The sequence below is a fragment of the Pantherophis guttatus genome, chromosome 5 (genome assembly GCF_059756535.1).
Source record: "Pantherophis guttatus breed Tessera chromosome 5, ASM5975653v1, whole genome shotgun sequence".
Classification (NCBI taxonomy): Eukaryota; Metazoa; Chordata; class Lepidosauria; order Squamata; family Colubridae; genus Pantherophis; species Pantherophis guttatus.
Genome location: NC_142067.1, coordinates 100,115,093 through 100,124,589, shown reverse-complemented (window position 1 = coordinate 100,124,589; position 9,497 = coordinate 100,115,093).

The following is a 9,497-nucleotide window of genomic DNA, read 5'->3' as shown; positions in this document are numbered from 1 at the left end:
ATCAGAATAGAGCTAGGAGGGACCTGCGAGGTCTTCTAGTCCAACCCCCTTTCTCAAGTTTGTTAGGCTGTTCAGATGACGAAATGGAGTCTCTTGAGTCCGCGAGAACGTCTCCCTCAGGCGAGAGGCAAAGGAGCCATTTTGAGAGGCGCCGCTGGGAAAGGCCCGGGGCTCAGCGAACAAGAAGGGAAATGCTCTTGCTGCGGCTGCGGCGGCTCTCGGGCTGTTTGTCCTTGCAGCTCTCGGATGAAACAGCGCGGCGCTTCTGGAAGTTGTGAGCAAACTGTGCCGTTTCCACGAGAAGTCTTCTACCTGTACTGCTGTTCCTTTGTAAGACACCCGGAGCCCACATTGGAAGATGGATGGATCCTCCTTTGAAAAGCCTTTAGCCTTTTCGCTACGCACCGAGCCGTGGGAATGGAGAGATCCTTGGGATCCTACGATCTACCAAAACCAGCGGCAGCATTTGTCAATCCGGCGTTTCCCTCTTGCTCGAGTTAGCTGGCACCAATGAGGGGGGGAAATGCAACCGAAATATTTGGTTTTGTTTGTAGGTTTATTTCCGCAGTTTTGCTTTTATAAAAGAATGGCCCAGTCACTGCCGTTCGATTAGATTGAGTGATTGATCGAATGCCATCAAGTCTTTTCAATTCCTGAAGACCCCGTAGATTTTCTCCATGAGGATCTTATCCCAGCCTGTTCTTGCAAGTCTCCCAACGGTGAATCATGAATTACCGTTTTTGTAGCTCAAGCCATCGGCCTTGCTTCTGGTCATCCCCTTTTACTCTTTCCATCCCCTTCAACTTTTCCAGCATTAGAGCTTTTTCCAGAGAACTAGATCTTTGCGTAATGTGTCTGAAATGGGATAATGTGAGCCTGATCATTTGTGTTTCAAGTGAGAACTCTCTTTAAAATATTTCTTTATTTTAAATACAAATAATACAAACACAGTACATATACATCTAAATATATATATATATATATATATATATATATATATATATATATATATATATATATATATATATATATATATATATATATATATATATATTACAGTGTACACCCCCACCTTTCCCCCTTATAACTCTTCTATAATAACTAAAAAATACACAATATATTCCAATTGTGCCCTTATCCCCTCCAAAACAACATACATTCTTGAGTAGGTTTATTCCCTTTGCATTCCAACAGCACTGTTTTTATAAAATCCCTGCATATTTCATTATAATTGTTTGTCTGAATCATCCCTTTTTAAAATTTAATTTCTGTTAATTTATCATTTGTTGCCATTTCATTATGCCACTCATTTCTTTGAATATCCCAATTTCGTCCCCAATATTTAGCCATCAGTAATCTAGCTTCCAATTATCAAATTTACAATCAATTCCTTTTTTGTTTCATTTATATCCTGTTTTTCCACCAGCAACATTTGTATGATTATACAAATCATATATTTTATGATTTGTATACTTCTGTAAACCATCTGGTGTGTTTGGAAATCAGTGACACAGAAACAGCACAAATAAATGAACAGATCTAAATGATGAAGTTGGAAAGGACCACCATTAATGAAATCTGGCATCCCATAGCAATTTCCTTCCTTCGCTTCACCCATTAAAGGTTCTGCTTTTGCATTCCATGGTGCATATTGTAAACATTGCCCCACTATTATTTAATGTGATTTTTGAAGACTCACAACTTTCACTGCTATTACACTTCTCACATGAATCTGAGTCATTTTAACTCTGAAAGTGTTCTTTATTTTTACAGGATTAGTTTGTACCAAGGGTAGTACATATGTGTTTGTACATGTTACAATTGTGCTGGCATGCAAACAAAAGCTACACCTGGGCTTTTTCCTGCAACGCAAACACTCCTGGCCTTGTGACTAGGGTCATTATTGCTTGTCATGCAGATTACAGCCTATGAGAGTTGGCAAAGTAACAAAAATAAAGGGAAGATGTTTGGCATTGAGCCTAGGTTACATCAGAACCTTGGAACCATTTGGGAACTGAGGCAGTCTATTTGCTGAAATGTGACATTCTTGAACCTTTCTTCATTTTATTTATTTAGTGTATTTGTGGATATTCCCAGTGTTTAATGAGAATTTGAAAATAAGCAACATGAACAAAAGTTATAATAGAATCAATTAAATTCTTTGCTTTAGTTTCTAATACCACTAAGCTCACAATTTAGGACACAAAATATATGTTTGTATTTGAAACAGGAAGCTTTCAGTATCCATGGATCTTTGCTATAGGCCCATGATGGTGAACCTATGGCACGGGTGCCACAGGAGGCACACTGAGCCATATTGGTGGGCACACGAGTGTTGCCCTAGCTCATCTCCAGGGCGGATGCGCGTACCGGCCAACTGATTTTCAGGCCTTCCGGTCCCACCGGAAGTCAGGAAACTGGCTGTTTCCGGCGTCTGGGGGGATGGGGAAGGCTGTTTTTGCTCCCCAGGCTCCTAGAAAGCCTCTGGAGCCTGGGGAGGTGGAAAAACGGGCCTACTGAGCCCACCGTGCCATTGCGTGCCAAAAGCAGGGGGAAGTGTGGGGGGGTCACGTGCGCAAGCGCAGGAGGGTGGGGCGCATTGAATTATGGATGAGGGCACACGCACCCGCAACCCCCCCGCTCCGCCCACTTTTGGCACGTGACAGCAAAAAGGTTAGCCATCACTGCTATAGGCCTTACCTCTTTGTTACAACCTGCAATAAAAACATAGCTACTTTTATTACAAGGCCAGTTTGAAGTATTTTCTTTAGCATACCTATTATTCGGTAGGAATTGCTTTTGTTGACAGCTCACTGAAAAAATGGAATTTCTCAAAGTAAAACCTGCTAAAGAAAAATTACCATTTTAGTATGAATAATTAACACTCAAATATCTCTGGGCTATACATTAGAAATTCTCTCTCAAGGAGATGACACATCTCTGTTTCTAGGTTTTCTAAATCTTTAATAAGGCATCATGTATTTGCCTGTAAGTTCCTCATTTTTTCTACTGCCTTTTGATGTTTGACAAAAATATATACGTAACAAACCCAGAGGTATATTCCCACAGAATTATATACATTTCCTGCTACAGGAAGAATGATTACATGAAGACATTTCTATACATATTTTCTCTGTAGTGTATTCCAATGTGATCATCAGATCTTAAGTAATTATTGGTAAGACTGATGTTTTTAAGGTTTTTGCCTCATTCTTTGACAACTATTGTTTCTTTAAAAATGTTGGCTCAATATGAGTACCGGTAATTGCACCCATTGCACCCGTAAATGAAACCATATCTTGGTTATCATTGGAGTACAGGTAGTCCTCACAATTGAGCCCAAAAGTGAGACATTTGTTAAGGGAGTTTTGTCCCATTTTACAATCTTTCTTGTCACAGTTGTTAAGTGAATCACTGCAGTTGGTAAGTTAGTAACATGGTTGTTAAGTGAATCTGGCTTCCCCATGGACTTTGCTTGTCAGAAGGTTGCAACAGATGATCACATGACCTTGGGACACAGTAATGATCCTAAATATGAACCAGTTGCCAAGCATCTGAAAACGTGATCATGGGGATGTAGCAATGAAAAACTGATAAGTCACATTTTTCAGTGACATTGTAACTTTGAACATCAACTGTTGTAAATTGAGGATTACCTGTACTGACTTTTGAAGTATCAAAAACAGCTTTTACCTGCTTGCAACTTTGACTGAGCATGTTCATTTAATACTGTATTAAATATAGATTCACAAAATGTAAATTATTTAAACGGAGGCGTTAAAAATGATGTATGTTCAAAATGCTACTGCTTTTTTAACACATCTATACACAATGCACACCAATGAGCTATTTCCTTTTGGGGTAAGAGCATTTACCACAGTACAGAAAATAAGTAAGAAAAGTAAGATGGTTAAAGCTGTGAGATAAAAGGGGAGGGAGGAAATAAAGCTAAATATAACTTATACCAATGTTTGTTCACTACACTTCTCCTTATGACATTCTTCTATTAGGCACCTATACAGTTATCACACACATGTGAAACAGATTGCACAGTTGCTCCTTAAGCAAACTATATTAACATTTCTTCACTCTGTCTACATTTTTCAAAAATCTTACAGCAGTCGTGACTTCTTTTGCAGTATTTGTTTCTTGGACACATACAGCATTCATTTAAATGCCATTCTTCAACATATCGTTATATTCCCTTGCAAATCTCTAAAATAATCCTCCCAGCATTGCCTCACTTATTTCATATCAAATCACTTCATCTTTTTTATTTTTAATCCATTAACTCTATTAATTTAATAAGATCATGATTGTAGCATAAAAAGTACCCTGTTTTCCCCAAAATAAGACATCTCCTGATAATAAGCCCAATTGGGCTTTTGAGCGCATGGCAATAAGGCCAAGCACTTATTTCAGGTTCAAAAAAATATAAGACAGGGTCTTATGTTTGGGGAAACACGGTAGAGTCAATTAATTCTAGATCATTAGCTCCTCCTGTTCCATATATTGTGTATAGTATATGCAGCTTAATGTACATTTATGTTTATTTGGGAGCAAACCTGGGGGGAGGGGGCACAGTGACATTAAGTTGTTGCAGATTGGTGCTACCTTTACAAATCAGAGTTAGAAAGAACCTTTCAAAATTGAATTGCAATCATTGTAGAACTTAATAAATGAAAGGAATGCTTGAAGATTACTAATGGGGTGGTTTTTATATCTAATGAGTGTTTAAATGTAGTTCTAATTCATATAACGTCTCTCTGAAGATTTGACTTTGCAATTCATCATTTTATATTTCAAGTTAAAAGGATTTTCTGTAGATTTCCTGTTGCACAAAGCCACTGCCGTCTCAGAAAAAGCATTTTGTTTAAAAGCAACCTAGTTTGAAATCTAATAATAGAAGAGAATATAATATTACAATTGCCATTGTTGTGTATCTATGTAAAGTAGAGAGATCCAGTTTGCCTGGTAATTATATAGCAACAACTTAAATGGTGCCAACAAGTCATCTGTTAAATATAACCTTCAATGACTTTACCAAGTAGGGATTAAGTATATAAACATCATAGATAACTTAGTTACAAAGTAAGTTGATAAGACTGTAGAGCTGCCTCACCGGATATCATTCATTTAAACATATTTTTTAAAAAAAAATACTTTAAATTCAGAGACGGTTGGGGGAGCAGGTTGTTGCATGCTCATCTGGCATTACTCAACATTACTGTGTATCCTAGGGATAAACTCCTCTTAACTCCAATAAATCTAATTAATGTAACTCCAATTATTATATTATTATATTATGTGCCTTCAATTTCGCCTGTCCCCTACAGCAGGAACAAATTTCTCAGCTCAAGCTGTGTTTTGTTATTCTAAATTATTATTATTTTGATATTTAATATAGTAGAGGCTATCAATAACAGAATATTTGTAGCTCCGAGTTGAAGTGTGATGTCCTTAGTGCTCTCTGAGCTTGGTTGTTTTCTTGCAGATGTTTCATTACCCAAACTAGGTAACATCAGTGCTAGTAAGGACTCCTTATCAGAAGAGCTGCTTTTCTACTGTTGTTCTGATTCCTATACTTCCTGCTTCCGGAGGAAATCTAACATCAAGGAATCCCTGCATTGATGGCTGGTTTCATAAATCTTTGCCACTGATACATCTGTCTGGATAGGGAGCTCACCTCTGCATCTGAACTGCTTAATGATTTATCAATGAACCCAACTCCTTGAAGCTTGGAAGACATTTCCAATCTTCTAAGGATATCTCCATGGCCAAACATTTTGGCTTGTATTAGATTTATATCAGACAGTGGATTGATATATAAACATAATTTCACAAAATTGGTCCCTCTTTTGAATATAACACTAGAGATTTGGCATTGGTACATCCATCAATCCAGCCTGGAAATGGTGCCTTAGAAGTGACAAACCATTGCCAATCTGCTTAATCGTAACAAAAGAGCTGGCCATGGTAGAAAACTGCATTCACCAACTACAATGTCATGTAATTGGGGTAGGTCTAAACCCAATCTCTGTTTTGTTGGAGTAAGGCAATGCCTAACTCTTTGCAGAGAGGAGGAGATACAATTCTCAGCTACACTTTTTTTCTTAGAATAAACATCCATTTTATCTGTATTCATTGATTTTCTTTCTGACCAGAGTCATGACAAAGATCAAAAAGACTCAGCCAATAGCTCCCTCATCACACCTTGGTGACCTCATAGCTATAGTTCATCCTGTTTCTTTAGTCCATCAAGGGTACTTTCACTTTCTGAGCTGAACCAGTTTTAGTCTCTTGGGGTTAAGTCTTCCATCTAGAATAGACCATGTCTACTCTATGAGTATTTGATTGCACAAGGTAGAGCAGATTGTTTTAATTTATTGAAGCTTTCACAAGAGTTTCCTGGAAATCCTTTGAAGCTTTTGCTCAGAAATAACTATTCAGTCCCGGCAATATTAGATCTGCCATGTTTTCACCTTTCACAAGCAAATCTTACACAGTATGTCTTGTGTCCCCCTCTCCTTTTTATAACCATCTGATAAATATTTCCTGAAAGGCCTAGCATATCTCTTTCCTTGATCATTCTGTCTGCTTTCAGTCTGGAGTTTTATTCCTTCTATAAAATTGAAATCCTTGGAACCACAGAGTTTTGCCAGAACCGCAGCAGCTTTTGGAGGATAATTTATACAGAGCAATTCTCACCCTCCCTTACCCCACCATTACAAAATGTACTGTAATCTTTTGCTCAGGTTAAATATCAGAGCACTGCCTATAGAGATAATGTTTCCACTGAGGGAACCTGGAGCAAGCAAATAGGTAGATTGCTGAAAGGTTGATTGAATTACAAATCTTAACTAGGCTGATCTCTATGAATGCAAAAAGACAATGCATTTTTAAAACAATCAGAACAAGGAAGTCTTTTGTGCCTTTGCCTTGAACAGAGAAGAAAATAATGTTAAGATTTTTTGTCTTTATTTTAGTTAAGGTGTAGATAAGTCAGAACCTGCTCCAGTTGGGCAGCTAACTGTGAGCATCCTCCATCCTCCCAAGCCTTTGGTTATCCAAGTTAACTTTGCCTCCTGACTTAGGAGCCTCCTGGTTTTATTAAAAACAGGTTGACAAAACTGAACAAGTGTTTCAGTATTAAAATCATATATATGAAACAAAGTGTGTAATGAACAAAAGGAAGAAATATGCTCATAGCCTTCTTGTTTCACAGCGAAATAACAATGAGCACTTCCAGTAAATTTTAAGGCCCTTGTCTTATTAAAAAAAGGAAACTAATCTGGTTTTAGTACACAGAAACTGTTGTTCAGAATTGTCAACTTGACTAGTAATCAGGCAAGCCTTTTCAAAGCCAGCTTAGTGAGTTTGGGCCAGTCACTCTCTCTCAGCCCAAACTATCTCAGAGTTAGTGTAGGGAAAATAGGAGTATTATGTATGTTTGCCACCTTGAGTTACTATACAGTAATAAAGGCAGGATAAAAAAAATCTTTTAAAAATGTACCTAGGATTTTGAAATTTCCATATCATTTGTGTTATTTGCGATGACACAATGCATATAACCATGATTCAAAATTGTAGTCATAGAATAAATATAATTCTGTAAATCTTTGTTGAAATGTTGTCTATTACTAAATGACATATATTTCCTCCCTCCACCCCTAAGCTGGAGATTTTAAAAAGTGGGTTTCATTACTCATTACCCTATATATGGAGACACACACAGTGGTGCTTAAAATTTGTGAACTTTTGAAATTTTCAGTGCTTCTTAAATATGATCTAAAATATATTGTGTTTTTCTACACAAGCCCTAAAGAAAACCCAATTAAACAAGTTAATATAATATAATATTATAACTTAGAATAGACTAGAATAACAGAGTTGGAAGGAACCTTGGAGGTCTTTTAGTCCAACCCCCTGCCCAGGCAGGAAACCCCACACCACTTCAGACAAATGGTTATTCAACATCATCTTAAAAATTTCCAGAAAAACTTGTTCATTTCTTTACTATTGAAAATGATTCAGAGCTACATGTACGATGTTCAATGATCTGCTTCTTGAACCACTATCTGAAACAACAACCAAAGTCCATTGTGGTTTCAAAAATGCTTTAGTTATGCTTTAGAATTCTGATCAAACTTCATTTTGGAATTAAAATGTATAAACAATATTCTCCTGATGTAAATGTCTGGCATAGAGAAATCAGTAAGGCTGTGTGATTGGGTGCACATTATAAAGATTATCCTGCAGCATTCTGTTTGAATGGTTTTTTTTAAAATGGAACAGAAAGTCTGTGGCCCTAGAATGCATTGAATATTTAATTGGACAGGATTAATTAACAGTTATTTTTAAATGTTATCTTTCTAAATTGTATTCTTAACCAGATCAACCTGCCAAGGGTAATTACATAGAAAACCATATTAGCTGAACGTTCTAATTCAAGGTATACATTAGTGGTTTTTTAAAAACCATATGAAGTGAATTAAACTGCCTTACTCCAGGACACTTGCTTTATGAAATTTCATGTGACACCACAGGATACTCTAGTTTTCCTTGGTTATTAATTTTTTAATGTGTTTAAATGTTTTCTAGCCTGAAAACATATATGAAAATCACATCCATCTCATTACCCTATATGGAGACAGAAACAATGGTGCCTGTCTCCTTATTCCTCCCATTTACAGAACCAGAGCTATGTGAAGTCTTTGCAATAGCTTCCCTTCTGCATGTTTAGATATGCTTAAATATGCAAATAACTAATTTCAGTTTTTGTCATACTAAACCGGTAGCCAGCTGACTTTGATCAGTTGATTTCAGTGAGTTTTCCCCTAATTAAGCCTTCCTGGGAATGTAGTCTTATGCAAAAATTCACATTTTTTTTGATTCAACATCACAACATAATGAAGTTGTAAGAGTGTTCTTCTAGTGACTTTTTGTTGAAACACATCCTTTATTCCACTTTAGAAGAGTGTCCATGATGGATTACCAGGAGGCAATGCTTAAGAGTTATCAGTTATATTCTGTGTTAGCAAAATCTCAGGTCTTGCCAAAACTTTCAAAATTAAGCATGATCATCATGAAATCAGTGAAGTCAAAATACAACACATATTGCTTTGTATACATCAGATTCAGCAATACAATTGCTAATGCTATATAGCAATCAAGATTGTGGTTCATTGAGTACTTAGATTTTCCTCGCTATTAAGCACTTTCTAGGTACGTACTTAATTTCTAGAAAATATTTATTAATAAATACTAATAATATTAACTACCGTAATAAATAATCAATTCAAGTCTGAGCAGCTCACACTCCAAAAGCAGATGTAACAAAACAAGTCACATTTTGTCTCAATATCATCAAGAGGGTGGGATAGCAATTCAGAAAGGATCAATGCTTGGTTCTAATCTAAACCCTCCCGATATACGAGTTCAGCTTCTCCCATTCAGATGAACAGCCGTCTCCCGTGCCGTCACTTTCCTAGTTCTGT